The sequence below is a fragment of the Falco biarmicus genome, chromosome W, assembly GCF_023638135.1.
Source record: "Falco biarmicus isolate bFalBia1 chromosome W, bFalBia1.pri, whole genome shotgun sequence".
In the NCBI taxonomy this organism is placed as follows: domain Eukaryota; kingdom Metazoa; phylum Chordata; class Aves; order Falconiformes; family Falconidae; genus Falco; species Falco biarmicus.
In genome coordinates, this window is record NC_079310.1 from 7669840 (window position 1) to 7697435 (window position 27596).

Consider the following 27596-nt stretch of genomic DNA (forward strand, 5'->3'; position numbering starts at 1 on the left):
TGTGTGTAAGAGTCCCCTCAGTGCTAAGGAAGATAAAAGTGATCTCAGACTAGGTTCTGCTTTGTACTGATAAGCAGTGGGTGCCAAATAAGAGATAAACTGTTGGGGACTAGCTGACATTAGGGACAGAAAGTCATCTGACTGCAATGCTGATGTAACATATAGGCTTGTCATCCTGGGCTCCCTTTACAGCTAATGGAGGTCTTCTCAATGGAATTTAGAGCAAAGTGCAGGTCATCTGAAAAACAAACATTTAGAAATAGGTTAGATTAACTGTGCCAAAAAAGGGCCTATGTCTCTCCATTGAGGGAAAAGGAAGCAGTGTCAGACAGACATCTGCATTTTAAATTCCTACTGTTACATGGGATGAAGTACTCCGAACTTGTTCAGAAGCATTTGAGTTTTTAATAGTTTCCTGCTAACTTAGGTGGAGGAGGCTAACTACAAAATGATATTGCAGAAATTAGGATGATATTGTAGTCCAAGTAAAATTAAATGTTTGAAAGACTACTTGAAATATGAGGTTTTAATTAGAAAATGCCAAAGAAAGGTGAAAACTTTGAGTGTGACTGAAATCTGGGTCAAAACATTGAGAATGAAACCTTTACAAAACACTTACAGTGTACTGAGGATGGGAAGCCATTCATTTTAAAATAAAAATGAATGACAATGCCATGGTGCTGCAGAGAATCTGAAGTATCATGAGAGAACGGAAGCAGAAAAGTATACAGAGAAGAAGTTTTGAAGGAGTTATCAAAAAAAAGCAGGCAGAAGGAGATGTGGCACAGATGAAGCAGATGGTCTTGCTGATACTGGCTGTGCTGTAGGGAGGAGGTTTCCCCAGGGAAGTCCCACTGTTCTGGTGTCTCAGTTGTTCAAACCAGGGTCACTCTGAGTTTACCCACATCTCTTGCTCAGCCAAAAGGAAGTTGTTGCATGTGAGAGAACAAGACACCATGCATGGCCAGACAGCACACCTCACGATGGGGATGGCAGTAAGCCAGTTTCCACTACCACTTGACAATCATCAGTGCATCATTTATTTGAGCCTAGATTCTGTACTCTGCTGATGCTTATTGCTTCTTGCACTTCTGGCTAGCTTTGGTGGGGAAGAGAAGATGTTAGGAATGGGGCATATCAGGCATTCCGTCACATTGCAGCTGGAACTGTTGTGTCAGTCAGAGGCATGAACATCAGTGCCAGGCAGTCAGCATGAAGCTGGCCACCCAGCCTGGGAGACTGTTAGGCCAACACTGTGGGTCAGTGGGCCTAGCTCAGTAGTCCTTTCCTCTTCTGTGGTGGTGGGAGATGGTTGACGAGCGAGGGGAAGCACGCGGCTGACTCAATATGAGTGATAAAGCAAGCTTCGATTTATTATGGCGCGATTATGTCTTATATACAGTTCCAGTTAATTATGCCTACTAGTCATCTGCTGATTGGCTAAGCTCTAAAGGGTTACATTTTCATACGTCCTCCTACTTGCGGTTTCTGCGGATAGCTAGCTACATATTTTTTTTTTCCTCTCTTGTCTACGCGAATTCCTCAAAGTTATTTACAACATTAGGCACAAGGTCAGTGTTTTTCTCAGCTTCCTTATCAGCATGCCTCAGCATAGCTGCAAGGCCTGCTTCAGCTAACTTACGCTAACTTTGTTTCACAAAGATCTTTAAGGGAGTCATGGCCATGATCACACAGCCATTCTGCAACAGATGGTCTCTACAACAGCTCTGCTCCTGACAGCTTTCCATCAATGGAGAGTGCCAATATGGGAAGGACAGTTTACCACAGGTCTTTCCAGCTCTTCTGTAGCCATGGATGTCAGTAGTGGGCTGGACAATGTAACACGCCCCAGTTATGAGCCTGCTTGCTCATCAAAGCCAAGGGATGGTGTAAGAAGCCTGCATAAAAAAAGTGAGGTCTGGTGTAGCTATTGCACTCAAATTCCCTCTAAATCAAAAAACGCTAAAACTAGAGAAGACTCACTTGGGGATTATTTCCTGATGTAGATGCTGCATGTATGTATGTTTGCAGGCCACCCTTACTTTACATAAGGTACTCCTGTCTGTCTGTCATGTGGGACCTGAAAAGTGGTTCCCTAGCTTTTTGAAGTAGACAGTTTCTGGTTGTTCAAGAAATACCAAGTTTCTTGATAGTGGCACATAGCATCTTTGGGAAGGAAATTTGCTCCCATTTCCCCTGTTAAGTGTTCTGCTTCCTGATATTTCTCATCTCTAAGAGACAGGGCATTGGGAAACCAATGGTCCCCCACCCCCACAACTCCTGAGAATTAGTTTTGTTGATATTTCATGCCTGTGTAAAACATCACCTTACTCCATTAACCTAGTGTATTCAGTACTGTTGACAATGAATATTATCCTTGTCTGGAAAGATGGAGGTCTGGATGATGCAAGGGACTAAGCTCAGATCGATTCTCAGAGCAGAGCACCCATCTGTGACCATATTCCATCCCTGCAGTTTGCAGAATCGAGTCATAACTTTAATCTTTATTCATTAATCAAAAACTTGGAGAAGAAGTAGTTTACACCTGTTGGCCAAAATAAGCACAGCAGAAACCATAGATCTGAATGAGGATTTTTATGCTCCATGTGTCCATGGAACACAATACAATGAAAGGCTCTGTGCCCTGTTTTGCCCTCTAAAGAAAATATGATGATGTTCTTGTCCTCTGGCAGTGAGCATAAGTGAATCTTCCTCTGTGAGGAACTGTCCTCCAAGCTCACTGATGGAGCATTAATTAAGAACTGGAGTTCAAGATCCTTAGGGCAGCAAGGAGGGCACACAGCAAGCTCACTACCCTGGACTTCAGGGGAGAAGACTTTGGCCTCTTCAGGGATCTGCTTGGTAGAGTACCATGGAATAAAGCCCTGGAGGGAAGAGGGGCTCAAGAAAGCTGGTTAATATGCAAGGATCACCTCCTCCAAGCTCAGGAGAGATGTGTCCCATCCAAGAGGAAGTTGGGCAAAACCACCAGGAGGCCTGCATGGATGAAGAAGGAGCTCCGGACAAAGCCAAACACAAAAAGAGGCCTGCATGAGTGAAGAAGTTGCTCCTGGACAAAGCTAAACACTAAAAGGAGGCCTGGATGGGTGAAGAAGGAGCTCCTGGACAAAGCCAAACACAAAAAGGAGGCCTGCATGCGTGAAGAAGGAGCTCCTGGACAAAGCCTAACACAAAAAGGAAGCCTACAGAGGGTGGAAGCAGAGAAGAGTAGCCGGGAGGAATACAGAGAAATTGTCCGAGCAGCCAGGGATCAGGTTAGCAAAGCTAAAGCCCTGATAGAATTAAACCTGGCCAGGGACATCAAATGCAACAAGAAAAGCTTCTATAGGTGGTAAAAGGAAGACTAGGGAAAGTGTGGTCCCTCTCTGGAAGGAAACAGTAGATCTGGTTACCCAGGATATGGAGAAGGCTGAGGTAACTAATGACTTTTTTGCCTCAGTCTCTACTGGCAAATGTTCCAGCCACACCGCCCAAGTCACAGAAGGTGAAGACAGGGACTAGAAGAACAAAGAACTGCCTACTGTAAGAGATCAGGTTTGTGACTATCTAAGGAAGCCGAAGGTGCACAAGTCCATGGGACCTCATGAGACGCATCCATGGGTCCTGAGGGAACTGGTGGATGAAGTTGGTAAGCCACTATTCATCATATATGCCAACCATATCCTGGACTGCATCAAAAGAAGCGTGACCAGCAGGCTGAGGGAAGTGATTCTACTCTGCCCTGGTGAGACCCCCACCTGCAGTACTGTGTTTGGCTCTGGGGCCCGCAACATATGAAGGACATGGTCCTGTTGGAGTGAGTCCAGAAGAGGCCATGGAGATGATCAGAGGTCGGAGCACCTCTCTTATGAAGACAGGCTGAAAGAGTTGGGGTTGTTCAGCCTGGAGAAGAGATGGCTCCAGGAAGACCTTCCAGTACCTAAAGGGAGGCCTACAAGAAAGCTGGAGAGGGACTTTTTACAAGGGCATGTAGTGATAGGACAAGGGGAAATGGTTTTAAACAAAAAGAGGGTACATTTAAATTAGATAGTAAGAAGAAATTCTTCACTGTGAGGGTGATGAGGCGCTGGCAGAGGTTGCCCAGAGCAGCTGTGGGTGCCCCATCCCTGGCAGAGTCCAAAGCCAGGCTAGACAGGCCTTGGAGCCACCTGGTCTGGTGGAAGGTGTCCCTGCCCATGGCAGGGGGTTGGAATTAGATAATCTTTTAAGGTCCCTTTCAACCCTGTTTTGAGGGATTTAAAATTTTTCATTCATCTTTCAACTAGACTTGAGATCTGTACTCAAAAGCTAATTTTAATTTTCTTACTGATCTCACAGGGTAAATGTGTACCTGGAGCATTATATCATAACAAGATATCATGTTTGGATTTAATAGACATAGACCCATATAAAATGCATGCTTTTCCACTGCTCAGGATTTTATTGAACATATTTTGTTTGTTAATAGACATATTACATTGCTGATATATTACAACACTGTGTGAGTCACAATTCCTGAATTTCTGTCAGTAGAAAGTCTAACTGATGATAATAGGAAACCCTGGAAATACACTGGTTTAAAGCAGTCATTTTTCTGTAATAGAACAAAAGCTTCAATTATAATAATGTCACATGATCCTGTTAAAATTCAGTCATTGCCCTTGATTTCAGCTACATGTGCAATTACATTGAAATAATTATACATAAATAGCTATCAAAAGTAGAAAATGCTTGACTGATTACCTCAGGTTAAAGCCATCTTGACAAATTTTAACCTTGCTCAGTTGTGGTACTCAGATGATTGCTCTTTGGCATATCTAAGGGAAGTAAAGAATCAAGTCTTTGCCTTTTACTTGTTTCCTTGTTGCCCCATCCTCTTTTATACTTGCTGAGCTGTCTGTTCTGCCCTCCTGTCTGTCTTGTTTGACATGCAGGGACCCTGTGGGAGGAATATCATGTCTATGCAGGTCCCTCTCAAAAACATCTGCAATTCCTTACTGATGTTTCTGAGCCATCATAGAAAGAATTTAAAATTTATATAGTCTGATAGTGACAGAGAGAGAGCTCCAGTGTGCATGACAGAAACTGATGGGAAATGCTGATTAACAGACTGTTTGTCTGCCCATGTCTAAATTTTCATGTCATAATTTAAAAAAAAATATTTTGCTAATAATTGCTATTCTTTGTAGACCAATAACTAGCCACTTCACCCACCTTAGTCTTGCTGTTACAGAAAATATGTATATACACTGTATAAGGAAGTATTTCCTGGTTATCTGAAAAAAAATGAAAGCTGAGTGCATCTAAACTCAACTTCATACAAAGTCAGACTGGTAGAAAGAAAGTTTGGTCCTATTTTTGTTGATTGACTTCAATGGCAGAAGAAAGATTCACCTGGTAGAACTATGGTTTTCCTTGCTGTATCTGTGTTACCAATATGCATCAGCTGGATGTCTGCAAAATCATAAGCAGTGAAATAATAATTATCAGTAGGGTAAACACTATTCTCACTGGGCTCTAGATTTAATGGTGCACTGAGATGAATGAGAGAAACAGCTACCTGTTTTACAGACAGTGTTTTAATCTGAGCCAAAGTTTGATTTTGCCTTTTATGTAAGGGAACCAAAGCATGTTTTTGTGAACAAGTCAAATAAATATGTATTCTAATCTCAGCAGACACATCAGCAAAGCAGAAACTGGAACCCCTTTCTTGAAGGAGCACTTAGAGATTAATTCTTGCTGCTAGCAATTGTGTTATTATATTAATAAATATTATTAAGCACACACAAAATGAATGAATTGCACTGTGTCCTGACAGCAATTTTAAAAAGTTATGCTTTTCGTAGGGCACCACTGTAATTTAGGCTGAAGCACTAATGCTTTGTGATTTAATTTCTGTTACACAGACTAGCAATGATAAAACACTCAAGAATTGAGTCAATAAAGCTTCTACAGGATGTTTCTTCTTGTTCAAAAGTAACTAATCCCATGAATGGCCTATAGGTATTGGCTTTTTAGATGTATGTGTCCCTATATATAAACTGATAATTGTGTCTACTCTTTCACAGTTTCTAAGTGCTTTAAAAACCATATGAGCTCCAGTGGTAATGTTTTTTCAAAAAGACCTAAGTAATTTCAGTGTGTAAGTCCATACTCACAAAATATTAGACACATAACTCTTGAGTTTACCTTTTTTCAAAAAATTGTCTGTAACCCTTAGAACTTCTAGCTTAGTGGAAGCTGGCATCCTCAGTCCCTTTTGAAACAGAACCTTCAGTAGATTTGAAAATGACAAACTGAACTTGGAAGTATTCAATAGTAGCAGTAAATGAATCAGAGTACATCAGTCCTCCACAGATTCAAGAAGACAGCTTGCAGTTTTGAAAACCAGTACACAGTTGCTGGGAATCAGCTGTAGACTCTGGTTCCAGCTTTAGGTCTTAAATAACAATCTCACCCACAAGGAGAAAGTCAGTGGGTATAGAAAACGGTCAGCCTGGTCCTGAAATATGAGGAGGTGTGTCTGGAGTGCAGGATTGTCTCTAGAACTGGAAAACTGAGAAACTTTTAACCAAAATGTCTGCAGCATTTTTTAATCTGTGCGGGAAGATAGATCCTTGCCTCAGAAGTTAGATTAGTCTTCATTTCAAGTTTCCAAATTAAAAAAGCCAGACTTCTGAGTTTTAGGATTTGAACCTGTGACTGACTAGTCTTGGATGAGAAGATCATTGCAGCGCCATGATACGTATTCCCAGTCCTTATGCATACACCTGCTTTACAAATTGCTCAGCCCCAGGTCTCCAGAGGGTGCAGCTTCAGAAGGCAGCTGATATATTTTGAATGCTGTGCCTTGAATATTTATCCACTTTAAGGAGAAGTAAGATGGAGGACCCCATTAGAAAACAGGCAGTGTGTTTCCCAATCCATTAATTATACCACATAGCAAGAGAAAATTGTATGCAGTTCTTATTGGAGGAGCTTTTTAGTATAACTCCCGCAGATTAACATCACTTAACCTAACAGTGAACTGCAGGGATGCAGCTCCATTATGCCTTAATTTCTTTTTTTTCTCTTCAAGAAACTTCAGTGTATCTAATACTTATGTGGGAGTTGTAAAGGTCATGTTGCTCTGCAATATAAGCTTCAGTAAATAACTTTCATTTTTTAATTTTAAGAGCACAGCAGTAAAAAAGTAATAGGGAGAGAGAATTAATCTACACTGCTATCCTGCCACAGAGCACCAGGGGAAGTTTAGGAACTGTTTGCCCACATGGAAGTTTTACTGAATATTTTAAATGGATTTTGCTTTAATGACGTTACCAGTAGAAGCTGAGGAGCCTGTACTGCCATTCCACCACTGGAGTACCAGCAATGGCTATTCATGTTTTGCATCTCTAAAAGAGTGAATGATGTGGATGGAAAAAGCTGTGACGACATTGCAAATTATAGAGCTAGTCCAAAATGCCAGACCTGATCTCCAGCTCTTTCTGTTGGTACAATATGGATATTGTACTCAGGCAAGCATCACATGAGTCTTAGTGAATGGGAGGAGAGAAACAGCATAAGATGTTCTTCAAATAAGAAAAATCACAGTGCCAGCAATCAGGAGAAGGGCAAGCAAGACTGGTACAGGCTCCCCAGAAAGCACTGTGGGTGTGGTGAGGGAGGGAAGGGACTCAATGTCTCTCTTAATCAAAGGTTGAGAAGAAAAGTAGCTGCTCCAAAAACATTCCACAGGGGTCCTTGCAGACAAGGTCACTTTTGCTTTCCTCCTGCAAAGCCAGAGAAAAGAGTTCCAGCACTTTTGCCCACCCCTGCCCCACAACTCACCTGCAGAAAGATTCCTTCAGCTAGAAGCTCATTCTCAGCAAAGACCTTTTGAAAAATAAGCCACAATTCTCTGCAGTTGTGCTGATTTCACTGTGAGTCTGCCATAAAATATTGTGGGTGTGAAATTACTATGATTTACTGAGTCTTGGACAGCAGAAGAATATTGGCTTTGGGGGCCTTTCTATTGCTGCTGGATTCTGGCTGTGTTTATGGGTGACTGAGGCTGCTTGTTTTGCAATGGTGGAAGAACAATGTCCCTTGTTAGTGTTCATGCTTAGTGGTCTTACAGATGCCCAGTCTGTGCCAGATGTTTTGGATCTGGCCCACTACCTCATTCTTTCCAATTCATTTATTTGCTCCTTTCAGACAAAGAATAGGGCTCAACCTTATGCTATGGGGCAGCCCAGCCCTCAGCCTTCCCTTTTCACCCTTTTCACAAGAACCTGCAGCCTTTTTCTTTTTATACAGCTAAAAGGTCACTACATGGACCATATTCACTTTCCCCCAAACACACAGCAGATATACATTTGGTCTTGTGGTATGGGTGCCCACGGGATCAGATGATGAGAGCTGCTTGTTTGCTCTGGATACATTTGTGCCATGTACATGGCAGCACAGTGTATCACAGCTGCAATTCGGTGATGTGACAGGTCCGTATTGACTGACATAACAGGGATGGGCTTGTCATCAGGACCCAGCAGAAAGCCTTCATGGCACAGACCAAAAAGCTGGTACTGGTCCTACAGAAAGGTGTTTGAATGAGCTTCCTATAAAATGTAGGAAACATCAGAATGGAGGAATAACATCAGGATGTTTCTGTCCATCCGTTCATGCTTTATCTACAAACCAACATTAAGATTTATTGTTCCTGAAGGCAAAACTGGACCAGGGAAGTAGAGGCGAATGGGTGTAATACTACTGGAAGGATGAGGTCAGGGAAGTGGTAAAGTGGTGGATAAGCATCTGGCACAAGTCTCTCAAAAGAAACTTTGTGTCTCTTGGAACAATGTTAAAGGGATCAGGAGCACAGGTGGTGGTCTCCTCTACCCTCCCAGTTAGAGAAAGGGGTTTGAGAAAAAGGAGATGAATTGAACAGGTGAATGACTGGCTGCATAGCTGGTGCCATGCTCAAGGTCTCACCTTCCAATACCACTTGCTTTGTCCCAGCGCTCATGTGTCCACTGTTGCACTTCCACCTCTCTTCCGCCTCCTCTACCATTGCCCCTGCTCCTTCCCCTTCTCTCTTACTGTGCCTGATGTTTATTTGGGGCAGCAGGGTTGGAAGAGGGAACTTTTTCTAGGTAGTGAGCTTTATCTTCTTCTTGCAAAAGCTATTCTGCACTAATTTATCACAAGGCTACTGGATTACTCTCTATTCAGTCACCTTTTATTGCTGTATCAGATACCTGCACAGAAGGACAGTGCAGGTTTTCAGAACAGATGGTTGCAAGAGGAAATTGTGAATGCAAAGAGTGATTAGGATACATACAAGGTTTAGGAAACCGATTCTGGCTTCCTCTGTGAAGACCTGTTGTGTTATTATAATTTGAAGTACTGAGAATTCTGTTTAAAATATCTAGACTGGAACTCAGTTTTAATATACAACACTGTAGTTCTTCCATTAATTTGCAGCAGTGAACATTGCTAATGACTGTTCCATGGCAATAACTCATGGAAGAAAACAAGGTTTAGGGAATAAAATTAAGTAATTAATTCACTGAAGATGTGGGAGACACTGTGTAACAAAATCAGTTTGTATAATCTACAAATGATAAATTTCACATATTTGTGTATGCTTTCTTTCAGCAGCACGCTACATGTCACAGCCAGAGGAAGCTTTCTATTTATTATGCATGACTGGTTACTTAGCACTAGAAGTAAGAGGAAAGGTGGAGTTTGGAACGTGCTGGTGAATATTAAGGTTACCACTCTCATTGCAAATCGGAGTGCAACATTCTGTGAGCCTAAATCCTGGATTATTCAATGGGATTTAGGCTTCTTAGTGCAGTGTTGGTGCATGGCTTTCATTAAGCCCTTTGAAAGTTCCTACAGGTGATTCCTATTTTTTACAGTAGTTTTCAGAAGAATTTCTATGAGGAAATTGTGACCATTCCGAAAACAGTAGTAGGTTTAGAATATAAGACAATGGACTTGAGCGTGATGCTCAAATACATACAGTTGTGACACGAAAGGGAGCAAAGCCGAATGCAGTTGAAACCTGAATAAATGATGTTTCAAGTTAGAGGTAATAGCTTTTTATCAGAACTTTGGAAAGTGTTCCAATTGAAAAATGTCATGACATCTCAGTCAATTAATGTTCCAAACGTACAGTTTAATTTGGTGCCAAAATAAGAGCCAGTTTCACTACATCAGCTAATTGGCTTCAGTATTCTATTGTCCTGATCAATTCAACAGGAAAAAGAAAACCCCAAGCTGGCCTTGTTTTTCAGAGGTAATCACAACCCCGTTGATTCCAATGAAATCCACGTTCCTAATGATGACATTATAATGATGATTCCTTAAGATGACTCGTGCTTTGCAATGGGAATCTGGAATCATTTGTAGTGGACTATGTATTTCCCACATATTATGGTGCTTTTGCTCACAAAAGACAGAGCAGTCATCCGGACATACATGTAAAAAGGTTATTTATAACTCAGCACAGTAGGAAAACGTATTGCTACAGTTCACATACTTTTTTGATTTGATGTCTTGTCTACTTGTAGCTATTTAGTGTGATAATGGCGTTTGATAGACTGGACACAAACACCATTGTCACACTCCACAGCTCTGGTAGTAGTAGATCATTAGTCCATGGAAGAATTAATATACACACATTCCAGACTTCAGCATGGGGGCTTCAAAGATCTGCAAAACACAGAGAAAAGACCATGTTTATGCATATTTATACATGGGAAATCAGGATTCTCATCAGGAAGTGGGAGACAGGATTCTGAATTTCTTTGAGGTGAATATTTTGTTGCAGCTAGCTGTAGTAATCTAAAAGCTAAGTAGGCAAAGGAGATGGGCAGGCACCTTGAGAAAGTAATCAGTTCCTGTCCTAAGGGAAAAATTTATGAAAGGAGGGACAATTCATTCTCTGCAAGGACTGGTGTCTTTCTCTTATTAGAGATGGCTCAGCCTGACTTTATAGAGCTGTCTTAGATCTGAGGAATCATGATGCTAAAGATTGTATTTGTTTTCCATATACTTGTTTTTACCAGCATTCTAGAGCTAGCCTGCTTACAGCAAGTTGGTCTGTACCCATAGTCCCACTTCACCTGTTTTATTCAATGCAAGTTCTTCTATCACATGTCAACACCTATGTGACAGTGAATTAAGCACTTTAACTAACATATGTCACTCTGGTGTTTCATTTCTTCCCAGGACAGTTTTTTCAGTTTAATAGGATAGAGCATGTTTCTGTGTTTAGTCTGCAAGTCTAATAACTTTTCTGCACATCCTCAGTGAGTATAAAAAAATCTGTAAAAGATCCTGTTCATCAGGAGTGGACTAAGAGCGCACAAACGGTAACTGAGGATTCCATGATGCACAGTGATTTGCAAAGCCATGGAAATTCAGTTATGTGCCATCTTCACATCTGAATGCTGCAGAGAAGCAGAGCAAACAGAGAAAGGGGAGCACAGGGAACAAAGGAGGTTAGAAACCTTGGGTGCTTGGGTGAATAGTAGTAGCCTTTGTCTCTTACTCTTCCGTGTGTCTGGGTTTTCCTCAGTCTATAAAGACTGTCAACTAGTGTGATCATCTATAAAAGATCATATTGGATATTAACTGGAAGAACACCGACCTGTGCAGGTAGAATGTAGCTTTGTGAAAGTGCAAGCCAGCTTGTGAATGTTCATTAATAGGAATGACAAAATAATATTAGTAACTAATAGATAATGGTAATGAAGTTGTCTAACTTGAAGAAAGAAAAAAAAGAAAAAGAACATGAGACAGACCACAGAATGAAGTTCCTTTACTCCCCTGGAATTGGTAAAAATCTTTCAAGGAGAGCAGAGTATGTTAAACATTAATGTTCCATTTTGCCTGATTTGGGGTAGATTTTATATATACTGAGTACTGAAATGTTTTTTGTAGCTACTGAAAACTTGAACTTTCTGACTTTAAAAAGAATGCTGTATGGACTGGTTAGAAGCATCATGGGAGGGGATGGATTTGTCTTTTTGTGCCAAGAGATGAGGATGGAATGTCTTGCTATAACGCTTTTCAACTATCCCTCTCATTTATTTTTTTTTAAGCTGAGTAAATGAGCTCCCATTTTTACATATTCGGGAGCATTTGCTACCCATATGTAATAAAACTAGACTCTCCAATAGTCTTCTGGATCTGGTTGCATTTTAGCAAAGACTATTAAGCAAGTTAAAGCATTCAAAAAGGTAGACTTTCAGATCCTCTGAGAGCTCCTCCTATGGGTTTAGCCTTCCTGTCAGTCTCATTTTGTATCTTCCCTAATTCACTGCCCTGGTGATGTGTCACTGCCACACATTAATAGCCTTACTGCCTCTGCTTTATTCTCAGTCTGCTGTCAGCACTCCCATCATGCATTCAAGCTGAGAAACAAGAGCGAGCGCCACAAATCTCTATCATCAGCTGTTTGTAAAATCTAAACGTATCAGGTATGTATGCTGAATGCGGTACAGCTATGGAGGAAAGTCACCTTTCTGTACTTGTTGAGACTAAGTGGTTGCCATCTTAAATACCAGCTTTTGTGAGTAGGAGATACAGTCCCTAGCTTGAGTCAGGGCGTGCTGCAATTTGTGAGATGTGCAGCAGCTCTGCATGCCCCAAAGTAAGAGACTGTGTATAGGCAGCTACCACTAGGTCAGCTGAAGCACTGGAGCTTGTGGGGAGTAGAACATGGCTCTCTGAAGGAAATGATCCAGGGAAGAATCTGCTCTCCAGATGAGGTGCAGGTTGAGGGCAACTGCAGAAACAGCAGCTCTGGTTTCAGACAGTGGAAGGAGCTGTAACAGGAAATTATTACAGATAAAGGCATAGGGCTCTCGAATACAGATGTTTATATGCAGACTATCAGGTAGGGAAATTTAGCTCATTCTATTCTACAGCACCAAAAGTTGAAGTGCCAGGAGAGAGGAGACATTAATGCACACAAACGAGCTGACTGCCTACATGTACTGAATACACCTGAACCACCAGCATACCTGCACAGCATAACAGGCATTTCCTCTCCAATCCTTACCTTTTGATCCAACTTTGTGTATTTTCTGGATCTTTTTCTTAAATGTAATCTAATTCAACCAGTGTTGATCAGTCACTGCAGACTCATTAAGGCTCTGGACCAATTTAACTACTCATTTGCAAGTACATCTAATCAAACCTCAGTGGAAGTATGAACTGGCAGTAGCTCAGCTGAGTCCTGAGTGGCCCTTGGCTGGTAAATAGCAGACGAATGAACCTTCACTGACTGGTTACCAGGTCAGACTGTTCTGTATTTCAAACATGATTATTACTACTGCTCTGTCATTCCCACCCTTGTCAAGGAAGCAAACCTGTAGGTGCTTGGGCAGGGCTGAAACTTTTCCAAGTGCCTTTCAACTTTCACTTATTTTGTCTGTGTTTTGAGTCTGCACGTGCTGCAGAGGGAAGGAGTTGTGCATTTGAACACATACACAGAACTGCCAGGCAGATTTGCAGATCCATAGGTCAGGCCACTGTGCAATTACAGCTATGAAGGAGACATCTCTAAAGGAAGGAAAGTAGCTGCAGCACACCCTGTGCATCAAAGTGGCACTGAGTCTTTTGAAATAATGATAGCAAGTACACAGTCACACCCTGAACGTACCTGCCTAGACAGGATGCAGCTTGCAGCTGTAGACCTGAGGTCCATGAGGCTATTTTTAATAAAAGTGCCTATTCTATACCTGCTGAAAATGAGAAATGAATGCCAAAGGAACATGTGCTGTACATTGCTTTCCAATTCATCACAATATTAGGGTTTCCCCCCCTTACCTTTCCCCACGCACATTTTACTCAGCTTTCTCTCTGCAGCAGAGAAGAAGGGTCAGGCAAGATCCTACTCTAATTAAGCTCTCTGAGGAAAAATCTGACAATCACTGGCAGGTACAGTGCAAAGAGCAGTAGTGTCCTGGCAGAAGTGCCTGTAGACTTTACTGTAAGATGTATATGACAGTATATAGGCAGGCAAATGATGCAGCTGCAAGCAGGTAGTTCTATAGTTCCACAACTACATGGAAGCTTCCAGCAATTCAACAGGAGTATTTCCAAGACAAAAGGTAATGAAAGAAAGAGAAATGGCCACTAATTTTTAATACTGTAATGGAAACAATGGGAAAGTTACATGTCAGTACAGGGAGAGAGCAAAGTGTAAACATCAGAGAAAAAAAATATCCAGTTTTTACTTCTCTTCTGCTAGACATTTGTATAAAGAATATTACTGGAATGTTCCAGTTCAGAAGATCATTGTGACAACCAAGAGGGTTTTTCAGGAAGTATCTTGATGGATCACAGAACCTGTCCTTTTTGTGTATCTGGACTTGGAAGCATTCCAGTAACCCCAGTGAAGTCTAACCAGACTTACTCTCAGCTTTGCCACCTCCTGCCCCCCCCCCCTTTTTTTTTTAAACAATAAACAATTTAGGGTGGCTTGCTCATTGACAGTAATAAAAGCCTTATCTCTTTAAAAAAGTGCAGACAGAGATCACTATGTACAAGACATTAAATCCTGTTATACAGGCAGGTGACAGGCATTGGTGGATATTTTGGTATGCTGAAATGTGTATTATTCAAAATTCACCTACACTATTTTATTTTTGTTAATACATTTTAGCATTTCCTTTTCCTCACATGAATCAAGCACAGGAAAGCACTTACCATCTGACACAGCTGCTAAATGATCCTCTGGTGTGTTGTTAGGACTTGTCAGAACTAAGATTCTCTTGCATGACATTCTGCTGAATGTCACTGTATTCGGATCTTTGGAGGTCTTGTATTGCTTTGACGAGTGCCCAGCAGTGGTCAGCTGTTGAAAGCCTCTGTTTCCACTGGACACCTTTCCCTCGCCCTTTATGGGATCCTGGGGTTTTAAAGTAAACAATTCATTCTCTTTCTGATAAGTCATATTAAAATATTGATCTGGGGGAGGGAGATGGCCCTCACTGCACAGAACCAGTCACCTTTAGTCAAACAGACTAAGGAATGGAAAAAAGCTCTGAAATCTCAATTTTCTCTGTCCCTTCAGAGAAAGCGTATGTGGGTAGAGAGTAATGTAAAATATAGGGTTTTTTTCAGCTGCCTGTTCTGCTTAACCCTGAGATGAGTCTTCATATTAATTGCTTACTTCTTCCAGCAAGACTAATTTCATCAGTTCCTCATATCACAGTGCTAATCTTACTGTTCACTGCTGGGTCTTACCAATCTTTTTTTCATTTTTCAGTTTTTTAGCAGTCTTTTCTGCTCAGGAAATTTCAGAATTCTCAAAGATCCTGTCACATTTTTAACAGGTTTTACTTTCCAGCACAACTATGAGAAGGGGGAAAAAGTAGGACTTCAGTTAAGCCTTTCTGAACACCAATGGCAAAACCAGGAACTACACACATGTTTCAGGACCTCATCCAGAAAATCAACAACTAGACTGTTGCATAAACCCCAAATTTAGGGCATGATAAATTTAATATTTTTTGTGAAGGCTAGTAAGGGATTTGAACTTGAGATTTCTCTGAACATAAATTGAAGTCACACCTTCAGTACAATAACCTTCCTGATAGTTAAGTAAATAGTATTTCATTGCTTACTTCCATTACTGTGCTTCTATTCCATTAGAACATAAATATTTTGTAATGGTCTTAATTAACAGTATTTTTTTTTTTTTTGAAAAGCAAAGTTCTTAATGTAACGTTTCAGAAAAGTGAGGAACCAGGTCACTTTACTGGTTTTGGCTGTATGGATGCGTCTATCCAGCAGTAGAAAACCACTGTGAAATCAAATCTGGAAAAAAATAAGTCTTGCACTCTCCTTATTTTCCAGTTTTAGTGTGACTAGACCTTCGATAGAACACAAATGCAGCTTCTGTCCTTGTTAATATAAGGACTTCCCTCACCACTGCCAGGGGAGATGAAACAGGCCAGCTCCAAGAATCAGAGCTCCCCTTTTGTGAGAAGGGTCCTGCACATAATAGATTCAAACACATAGTACAATAATGTGTAATGGAAAAAAACCCATGAAATACAAAGTCACTAGAACACCCTCATCTTTACCAGTTTATGGCATGTCTTTTCTCCTTTAGGTTGTCATGTATTTGGACTGCAAATTTGTCATGGCAAGAACTATCACCTACTGTTTCCTAAAATGCCGTTTTCTAATCACAGTGTAGCTCCAGTCTCAAATGCACCAGTAATACAAATAATAATGACAGCAGTCATGAATAAAAGAAGGCGCTGAACTGTGCTTTCCATGAAACAGCAATAATGAAGCTGCATTTATAGGTTCTTAGCAGTCTTATCACTGCATATACAGTTCAATAGTAGTTTTTTCCCCTTATGAAAAACTCCAGAATTTATAATTCTCAGGGATTTAAAGACACATTTTTATAACCTTAGTTGAAAAAGCAATGTTATTTGCCTAATGTAGATGATCCAACCCCTCCGCTGTACCCTTTCCAGTTTTGTTAAAGACTTTAATTAGCACAAAGCAAAAATTAATAATGCTAACAGGTAACATTTAATAAGGAAGCAGGGAATTAAATGAGATAGGAAAAGAAAAAGAGCACATGAATGAGTTTTAACTTTCAGATTCTGTGCTGTGTAACAGGGTATTGGAGAAACATAGTGAAATTAAAGGTTTTGTAACAACACAATCCTAGTCACTTGCTTTTAGGTTAAAAGTGCCAGCAGTCTGTGCTACCTGACTTCAGGTGCTGTACAAGAAGGGAGACCATGGCTACGTGTCAATCTCAGCTGGTTATGCAGCCATGCGGATGCACTGATACAGTGTCATTTATTATGCTTATAAAGACCTTAACAGGAAGATGACTGGGGAAATTCTGGAATGAATCACTGTCTGCCTGATCACTACATGTCAGACAAAACCAGGATCTATCGAAGTCAAAAGAAACATTTCCACTGACTTCTGAAAGACCAGGATAGCATTACATGTCTGAATATTTTTAGTGTATGCAGACATATTGCACAGTGGGGCCCAATTGTGCCATGATTGCTACTACTAATAGACTTCCTTTAATATTAGGAAGAATATACCCCCAGTTAGAGCTGTTTTCTTTGGTTAGAGTCCCAGTGGTTAGGGCTTTCCAATGGTGCTCTTAACCTCAGTGTTACCTTCTGCCCTCGACCTATTTAGAAAACCCTACTGAAGCAGGGACTGCTTTTCAATTGGTGTTGATACTGCTGGTTTTTGGTGAAAAGTGTCTCATCTGGGACGTGTATGTGCACACAGTATAAAGATGACAGTTACTACTACTACTAGTTCAGTCTGCCCATATTAGTAGAACAAGGTTTGGGGAAAATATTTACTTAAAAATTACCTGTACAAGTATACCAGAATCCTGGGTGCAAACTCCATATGCCATTCTGAAAATATGGATGTGCATTTTAAGTCTACAGAAGGTATCTGACAATTTGCTTAATCATAAAAAGAGGGCAAAAGACCTCAAATTAAAAAACAACAACAACATAGAATGCCATATGTCCAAAAAAAGCAGAGAAAGACTAAAATGTGCTACTTTTAATCACAGAGGAAACACCACTTGGTATTTCTGGGGTTGTGTTTCTGGAAAAAAGCTGTTTTCCTCAATTTATAATTGCAGATCACCATTTTAAGTACTGCCCACTACACATGAAGCCACTGGTGAGAGTCTGAAACAGCATTGCAACATTCATTACTGTTGAAGACTGGTTTGGGTCCAATTCTTTGAAATTAAATGCCAAATTATTTGGAAATGCCTAAAAAAAAAAGGACTGTTTTGTTTAAATGTTACTAAAGGTGACATAAGGACACATAATGCAATACACGTTGCACATTCATCTGAGGGCCAAATTCTTCCCTTGAATATATGTAGATATGACCCCAAGCAAAATTGTCTGCCTTTGAAGCTGGCACTGCTCAGAGCAGAGGACTGGGTCTTGTGACTTCCAAAGGTCCCTTCCAACCTAAATTACTCTCTGATTCTGTGATTTCTGTGCATAGCTCCTGTTGACTAAGGTGCCACTATACAAAGGACAAAATTTGATTTGTATGAGTGTTCTTTCCTACTATTTTTCTTATATAAAATGTGGAGGATACAAAGAGTGAAACAGAAATCTGAGGAATGGAGTCTTTTCTGTGTGGAAAAGGGAAAGAACAACAGAAGGACTAATAACTTACCACAGGGGCAAAAATCAGGCTATGTTAAGGAACTTCTTCACACTGGGAAGATTTAACGAACAGTAAGAAGCTATGATTTGGCTCTGCAAAACCGTAATTATTAAATTCTTCAATTAAGAACAACAATTTTGGCAAAAAAAGGGCTTAAATATTCTGTGCACAAAGATCTTATTAATTTATTAGGAGAATTGCTTTACTCTGTTTCAAAATGATACAGGCCTACAAGTGTTTGTGAGTGGTATAAATCCCTTTGGAGGAATAAACACTCTTTGCAGCTGGTTAGTTTTGATCATGAATACATTATATGTCCAACAAAGCTCTTTTAGAAAGCCTGTTTGAAAGGGCTTAAAAAACACAATTAGTTTATTTAGAGTAGATTTCAAAAGTCAAATTTCACCATTCAGTTCAGACTGATGACTTTCAAATCAGGGTTCATTTACATGGCCTGAAAGAGGCTCACCTGAATTTGTTCTCATTCTCTTTTTTTTTCTCTTTCTGTATACTTGAAATCAGAAATTGAATATATGAAAAGAAAAATAACACAGAGAAGGATCATAGTGCACATGTAGAGTAAGTGGGGAGAAGCAAGTGGATTAGGAAGAGCTTTCTCTTCCCCATTTGGATGGCCTAAGACCTCACATTACCCAGAGCTAATTTATCACAAACCTCAGGTTAAAGTCAGTTGCAGTTTTGAGGGAGATGGGAAACTAGACCCTCAGCTGAGGAGGGAGTTAGAACAAAAGATTCCAATCTGAGAAATCTGATGCTATAAGGTACAGAGGTTTAAAAAGGAACTACTGAGGTATGAGTCCAGGGAGACCCCACTTCTGCAGTCCTCTGGAATCCTGATATTTAATGATTTTCCTTCCCTAGGTTCCAGCCTCAGAACTGTTGCACTGATGGCCATTCATATAGGCAAACTTGAGTTGTATCTATAGGCTTTACTCCAGCTCTATCTTTAATAAGCATATAATCAATACTCTTAAACTGATTCAGAGTTATTTATTTTGTCTGTGGATAAATCCTGTTACAGTCCACCAGCTGTGGGCTTACTTAATTTAAAACATTCAGACAAATCTGGGTCAAAGACTTAGGCTGGATCTTTTTATGGAGAAAACTGACACATATTCAACAATGTAACGGAATTTATCCCTTTTGTGTGACCTATTAATTTCAGTGATTCTGTGATTTTGTGAATCTATGCTGACATGCATCAGTTTAGAGTATGATCAATATAATTTTTGAGAGGAACTTGCTACAGGAATTCTTGGGCTCAAAGTGCACAAAGCTGGTATTTATCTGTTTATCCCAGATTACTACAGTATTCAAGGGGCATCAACCTTCACAAACATTCAGGGAAGCGCATTTACCAGAGCTAATACCATAGTATAATAGACAAAGGTGAGGCATATGCAGTGCTAGGATAATTTAGATCACAGAAGAGAAAATTTTGTGACCCTTGTAAGTCAATGGCTAGTGGTTAAAGATTACCTATTCTGGTCATCCTAACTACTAGATAGAGAAAAATTAACCTGGAGCAGTATAAAGTAGAGCAAAGGTATTTAACCTGGAAACCATGATCTCTTCTGATTTCTATTGGGGCTCAGTAAATGAAATTTATTTGAGTTTCCCAATCATCAAACTCATTATAACAGTTCTTGATCATCCTGGCATTCCCCGTAACAATTCACCATTTGACAAACCTGACAAAGAATTCAGGTTAAGGATTATCTTCAGATTAAGGGTGTAAAGTCTGACTGACAATGTACCATCCATGAAATTTCTCTTTCCCCAGAAAAATAGCTGTGGAGAGAATTTAAGCAATTTTGGTGTAAGCAGATGGCTAGCAGGTAAAACTTTATGTTTACTTACCTCTTCCTAGTGGGGACTCCCCACTCCCCAGGAAAGCTACTCCCTCTGCAGCCGCTGCTCCTTGGCTCCCTACTGCCCAGCCTTTTGCCCAGGGCAGCCATGCCGCTTCCATTAGCCAGAGGAACTGACTGGCCATCAACAGTTCTCAAAGGCACAGAACTTCCTTCTTCCTGTCAACTGCTGCTGCAGCCTACACACTTCAGGCAAAGCATTAATCTTATGAATCACAAGCCACAGCAAAGCAAACTACTTGGTAATGGACATTTACAAAGAACGTAAGAATTTTGTAACTTCCCTTCCTACCTATGTTTTACCAGGAGGTCGACAGGTCTCCCTCTCCACATATTGCCGGCTGCAAGTGCTGAGTGGCATCAGTATATACAGTATTTTTCTGAATTTGGGGCAATTAATATGCTGCTGTATAGTGATTTTTTTGTTTTCTGGCATCCATTAAATGCACGGGATTCAGCTGGTATGCCATAAATGGGTCTCTGACTAGAGAAATGTGTATCACAAACTCTCTTGTCCGTGACTTCAGTCTCTCCATACCACATTCGGTGCTGACATGACACACACGTGTGATACAGACAGCTTAATATTGGAACAGTAAATAAGGGCTAGTCATTTTAAGACTGTTTCCCTAAAGCATTTTGGAGTCCACATACCTCCATTAGGTATTATTGTCTCATAATTGCCACGGTAAATCAAACCTTTGCTCAGCAATGAGCTGTGCCGCCTGCCTCAGAAGAGACAAAAAAAATCCACTCAGCATTTGCTACCTCCTCTGGTCTTAATTAATTAATATCTTACTAACTTCTGCTCCTATGCGTTCAAGTATCATGATCTGTGTGGCAGCTCTGCATTCAGTAGAGGGTGCCCAGAGCTTTCCCTGCAGGATTTACCCCCCAGTAGCCACAATGTGATGGATGCACTGAGGGGGATGTGAGGGGAGCATCCACCACCTTTACTTTAATGCCATGCCAGCTGTGTACCAACCCGAGCAGATGGAGCACAGCACGAGAGTCTCTGGCACAGCAAGGATAAGCAACTTTATTAATTTTTTATCTTTACAAGCAAAAAAGCTGTTTAAGCCCTCTTCTCAGACCCCAGGAACCTCCAGCAGCCTGAAGCGCTTTAACCACCGGTGTAATCACCTCAGGGGGCCGCAGAGCCCAGGCACCGGCGGGGCGGGACCCCCCGCCTCCCCTCCCGCCTCTGGCTCGGCAGGTGGGCGGTGCCCAGCAGCAGGGGGCAGGCCAGGCAGGGTCAGCAGAACCTTCTGGAAGGGGCCGGGTGCCACTGAGGAGAAGCCAGTCCTGACAGGAGCGGGGAATGCTGTGGGAAGGTGGGTGGGTAGCACCGTCTCTGCCAGCCTGGCTGAAGCCAGAATGTCCCTTTCTGGAAGGGAAGGTCAGGCTGTCTGTGGGATGCAGCTTTGCTGCCGTGCGTTTGACACCTGCAGCCAGCACCGGGGCAGTTAGTGGAAAGGCTGTGGTAGAGAGTGTGGGAAGTAGGGTGGAAACCGTGCTCAGTGCCTCTTGCTTGCTGTAGCCAGCTGTAATTGATCATTATCTATTTAAACTCCTCAGTCATTGCTGAAGTTCATTCTAGGTGCGAGTAGTTGCAATGTGCTCCCCCCTCCCCCGTTGTGCTTCAGGTGAAACCTTTCAGCTTACACAATGAAAAGGGATTCAGTACAGACTTCCACAAGCTTTATTATTTTTAGCTCTTTTGATAAAAATGCAGATGTAAAAATTGGTTTGGCCTCTTGAAGAATTATGAAGGCAAAGTTTTTAACATGTCAACATAGGATTATAACCAGTTTGACCTGGCTCTTGCCAGATGCTGACTGGAAAAAGAGCTCCCTACAGCTGGCCTATGCACTAAAAGTGCATTAAGTAAAAGCTAAGAGTTAGCCAAGATAAGGCTACTTAAATACAGTTTGGTAGGGTTTCTTTCTTTTTTTTTCTTTTCTGTATTTCTCTGCACCTATTTTCCCAGTTAAACAGAAATATAGTGTAGCTATAATATCAATGTTTTGGAGACAAGAGTAGTGACAAAAAATTAGTTATCAAGTGTTTTATATGACATTGCAGTAACACTTGCTAAATGTAAACTTTACACAGATAGCATACTTAGTCTAATCAGATAGTTTGCTAACTCATTTACTATCTTATGCAGCACAAAATTGAATTTCACATGGCTATTCCAGTCCTGGATGCCGTAACTCTGCTGAAATGTTTTTCACAAAATCCTGATTTCAAGACCTCGGAGAAAATGAATTTACTGTTTCTTTTTCTAGTCTGTTTCTATGGGTAATGGCTGCAATAGACGCCAATAGAATGTGTCTGTAGGGCTGGTTATAGGCTTCTCAGGTGCATCTTGTCTTTTTTGCTTAGATTAATGCAGGTGCTGAGCATCAGGGCATCATAAATTCTATTTGTGTGTTAAAAGAGGTTTCTACAGTGAAAAGAGAGAGGACAAAAGCAAGGAGAAAAGGAAGGCAGCTGGTCCTGTAAAAGAGTTGACGAACTCTCTCCTTTCAAAAAGAAAATGTAATTTGTTAAATTGTTAACTGGAGAATGCTATGGAAAGCAGAAGCCAGTTTGCAGCTGTAAGCTTGAATGGCTGTAGCATTTGTTAACCGGCTAGTGATGACTACAAGCAGTTCATGTGGTGCAGATAACTTGCATATAGAAACAACAGGTGAGGGAAATACTCATCTTGAGCTCAAGATAAAGTGAAGTGGTAGCAATTCCTGGCCTAGCACTGAGAATTGCAACATTATTGAACAAAAATATTGACTGAGGAATTATTAATCTGCCTTACAGGCTGTAGCAACAGTGCTGAGAGTTACACAGGTGTTTAGCCAAAGAGGAAATCAGTCAGTCTTCATTAAGGTCAGGTGTGAGGCTGGCTCCAGGGACTTTTCTAGAGCAGGGGTCCTCAAACTTTTTAACCAGAGGGCTAGCGTACAGATGAAGTGGCAGGAAGTCATCTGCAGCTGCCTGGTTCCCCCAACCCCTGGTAGGGGGGGTTCTGTAAATACCGGGGCTGGATTGAGGATCCTGGGGGGCTGTATCCAGTCTGTGGGCTGTAGTTTGAGGACCCCTGTTCTAGAGGCTTTTCAGTCTGTAAAGTGAGACTTGGTGTGGTTACGTCTTCAGAACAGTTTCAGCTAAATTGGAGAAGCTTACCTATTGCACTGGATATTAAATTTATTAGATAGTAATGGCTTCGGAGTTCTTGAGACTGCTCTTCTAGACTGACTCAGGAGGAGCAAGTAAGGTTACAACTGACAAGTAAGTAGACTTCTAATCTTTGGTTTTAATGAGATGACTGAGGTTCCAGTACTCAGCAATTAAAGTAGGAGGTGTTGTTCCTGGGCTGGGGGGGAGGGAATGCTTTTTATAGAATGGACATCTATGGGGCATGAGTTGGATCAGGAGTAAATTGCCAGAAAACTTGTACCCCTGCCCCCCAACCTCAATCTTCTTGCTACCCTGAGGGTACAATAAAAGATGGGTGTAGTTCATGGAATCAGAGGTGGCTTTGGGTTTTGGCCTCTGGATGGCCTGAGCAAGTGTGATGGTGTCTGAGTCCCTGCCACTTCTGTGGGTTTTGTGTTCTGAGTGGGAGGGGGGTGTTCTGGGTGAGGTCATTCAGGACAGAATAACAGGGCCTTTTCAAAACCAGCCCTTGGAAAAGGGTGTGTTTGCAGTCTATGAAGTAAGTAGTGTGGCACAGAGCTCCCCAAAATATTTTGTTGAGGTGTAATCCCAAAGACAGTGCTGATGGACTAGGCTGAGATGTTCATGGCCCAGCAAGTTAGAAGGTCTAGGCCTGTGGTGGTGCACCTTGCCCCCTCCCCTGGGCCACTTTATGATCTTGGGAATCCCTGTTAGGCCTTAGCCTCTGTGTAATGAATTGGGTGATTAAGTGTCCCTTGACCATACAAGCAGCTCTTGTGTGGCTGAGGTGGGAAACTGCATTGGCTGTACCAAAAACAACCCTTATCTGCACACCACCTCCACCTGCTAGCCTTGGAGGGCTCTTTATTTGGTCCATGAGATCCCTGACAAGCTGGAGAACACTCTTTATTATGACTCCAAGTGGTACAATACTACTGTCAATGGAATTCTCAGAAAAATTCCATTAATTACCAACTCTGCAGCCAGCATAGGTGACTAAAGCCAGTCATCTCCAAACCTATAAACAGCAGTCATAAGTGAGACCCTTCAAGCTTTCCTGGACTGCTGTGGGCTGTGAACAGCATCTCCCTCAGTGGGATGCCTCTAGGAGCTTGCAAAATCCCAAATTGTGATACGAGGGGGACCATTGCTGAAAGCTGAGACGGGGCCTGGGCTGATTTTCCTGCTTCTCGAGGCTCAACCCTTTGCCCATTGAAAAATGTGAAGGCATCTGACATGAGTATTTCACTGACCTGAGGGGAACTTTTAACAGGTATGTCTTTGTACATGTATCTCTATACTTCTATTCCTTTGTATCTCTCTGTGTGTGAATTGATTTAATAACTTCATAATAAGTATAGTATAAGTATTACCATTTTGAATCCCTATTTAAGGCACTTCTATAATTTAAATAAATCCTATTTGATTTGCTTTGTAAATGAGAAATTTGTTGATGATTAATTGCTCTAAAATCCTATTATCAGCCTTAAACTGTGACTATTCCTTATATCCTTTAGACATAAACTGTTGACCATGTCTGAGACTAGGATTGGATCTAGCTGCACCTAAATTCTATTAAGAGTTTAGAAAGCAAGGGTGTCCATTCTGAACCTTGTGACTCAACGGGAGGGTCTCCCTTTACCTTTTTAAAAATTTTTATTCTCAGTGTAAATCATTCCAGCTTAATTTTACTTTGATTCTTCTTTGTGTGACTTATCTATGTGTAAGTAATAGAACACTCCCACAAATTCCTATTAAAACTTTTTTACTCATACCATTGGTGGTGATTCTTTGTGACTTATCCCAAATCACTTGTCTGTGCCAAGACCATACTAAATACCCATTTGATGTTTATGCTAGCATATGCATTGATAGAAGAACATTCCATAATGTATAATTGTAGTTCCTTGTGCATATTCTTATAATACACCATTGATATGTGGGCTTGTTTTCAAAAGACGCTTGAGCTCAGTGTAAGAGTTTCTCATGGCTGCATTGGGTGGTGAGGGGAGATAAATGGTCAAATGCATGAGCTCTTTAAGAAAAACACCTACCTTTTTTGAAGCTGTTAGGATTTGGATGCAAATAGAAATTAGCTGTCTATGTAATCACATACCAATTCAGATGACCAGAGCTTTAAATCTATTGCTGTGATCTCACTAGTTTTCCAGGTTATACAATGTTGTGCGCAGAATACAGTTTAAAGAAAAATGAAGTTAGGACTTCCTTTTTCCTGTGCTTCTCTTAATATCTCATTGTGTTGGTATTAGTGTTTGAGAAAGAAGGAACTGATTTGCTGGTCAAACTAATTTTCTTTTTCTTTCTTAAATTGAGACATGAAGATCCACTTGTGAAAGAGGGAGGAAAATTCTCTTTGGCTTGCAACAAATGCCTACTTTATGTCTCGAACATTTTTATTTGGAGGCACTTCTGAGATGTTTCCGTAAATTATTATTTTTTTTGACCAAGGTATCTGCTCTATTAGTCTATAGTAGCTTCTATAGGGATTATATTTCATAGCCACTGTATAGTCCCCATAATGTGCTATGATACCCCTCTTTTGCTGAATCATTGCTATCATCTTACTGTTGTTTCTCGGAATACAAACCGTGTATCTAAACTGATTTTTCTCTGTCACATGAACTCTAAAATACACATTTAGTCCCAGAGGAGTTTTCTTCAGCTGAAGAAGCCTGAATTTTCTTTTTTTATTAACTTTTTTAATTTTAAAAGCTAAAACTTTCTAGTGGCACTAAAATAACACTTGTTTTTCTGTTTGTATTGGAAATGAAGTCAACACAGGCAATTCTCGTTTTGGTGATCTCAGTGAATTTTTATTAAATAGAAGATAGGCTTGAGTTCATATAAAGATAAGTAAAAATTGGTTATTTTCATGTTCAAGTGAAGCCTTTTAAAGTGTGCAATTTGCAGTCATTTCAACATTATATACTTTCAAGTCTTATTCAGAGTTTCAGAAATTTCTCTGCTCACCATTTTTTAAAAAAATTAATTTTATGCTTGCAGGATAAATTCTCTACAAAATGAAATTTAGAACTCACCTGCTGTTCCTAGAATACTCCTGGAAACTTGTTTTTCTTCTGTGGAAGTGTATTATCACTGGAAAAAAACCAAAATATCATGTATACAAATTAAGCTTAATCTTAAGACACTTTCTACTGGGGATAATCTCCTCCAGGTATTAACTGATGTTTTTCCAACTTACATTAGAATGTTATCCTACTGTCTGTGTTATGCAGCTGCCTTTAGCGTTGTGTGATCAGAATGGCACTGTACAAAGGTGGTGCTTGTATCTGCTCTGCCAAAGTCACAGATTGCCTGGGCTGCTCTGGGGCCAGAACAGACCATTTCCATCGAGTCTGGCTTTGTTAAAGATTACTTGGTCTGAAATGTATCAAGTGCAAGCCTTCTCTTAGACTTGATTACTACTGTGGGTGTTATTTCTCTAGGACTTGTCAGTCTGGAGTGTTGTTTACCCTTGTGATAGGGCTTCATTTCTCAGGGTGGCATTTGGCAAGGTCTGTTCTCCAGAAAAATTCATTGTGGTTTCAATGCCTGTCAACAGGTTGGGTGGCTGGAAGCCTGTTCTCTTGCAGCTGTTTGAGGCTGTTAGGTTTTACGAGCACAATGCTGTTCTTTGATACCTCTGGGATAAAAGGGGTTGTAACTGCGATTGCTCGGACTCTCTTGGCAGACTGATGGTGTGCTAAACTGAGGTATGCTCTAAGACTGCGTGGTCACTGATGGAGAGAAGAGCATGTGTTTTAGTGTTGTGAAATATGCCTTCTGGTGGAGAAAATGCATGTGCGTTTCCAGTGTGACTGGTGAATTAAGGTGAAATATTCTCCTGGGTATCTTGTTGGAGCTAGTTCACTTATGTGAACTTGAGAATGTTAAATATTAATCATTCTTATCAGCCTTCTGTAAGCAGTAAGCCAGTGATCTGTTCCAGCTTCAGGTAAATGAACAAACACTCTGGGGCAAATCATGAGACTAAGTGGCTTGTGGAGAAAGATTCAGTTTGTTTCACAATTCTTAAATGCTAGTGGAACATCAAGTCCCATTTTAATTTAGGATTGGTGAGCAACTTGACCAGGTGCTAGTACCATACTGCTGTGACAAGCAAGTCTGGGAAATTCCTGAAGTTCATTGAAGATTGTTTCTCATCACAAGTACTCAGTGAGGCAGCTAGGAAATGCGTTCTTTGTGAATGGAGTAAGACTCATGGGAGTTGTGATGGTAGGTGGCTGTCTTGGCCACAGTGATCATGAAATGGAAGACTTTAAAGTTTTTGTTGTAATAAGA

General features: G+C 40.9%; 2 long non-coding RNA genes across 2 annotated transcripts; both read right to left on the reverse strand.

The window, feature by feature from the left end:
• Positions 1–4421: 4421 nt before the first annotated feature.
• LOC130142085 (uncharacterized) lies at positions 4422–14938 on the reverse strand. The gene is made up of 3 exons (XR_008819295.1): positions 14707–14938; positions 7831–10698; positions 4422–6865 (listed from the first exon to the last, which is right to left on the reverse strand). It is a non-coding gene; the product is annotated as an uncharacterized LOC130142085 (long non-coding RNA).
• Positions 14939–26276: 11338 nt separating this feature from the next.
• Positions 26277–27098, reverse strand: LOC130142081 (uncharacterized). The gene is made up of 2 exons (XR_008819293.1): positions 26497–27098; positions 26277–26390 (listed from the first exon to the last, which is right to left on the reverse strand). It is a non-coding gene; the product is annotated as an uncharacterized LOC130142081 (long non-coding RNA).
• Between the last annotated feature and the right edge of the window lie 498 nt (positions 27099–27596).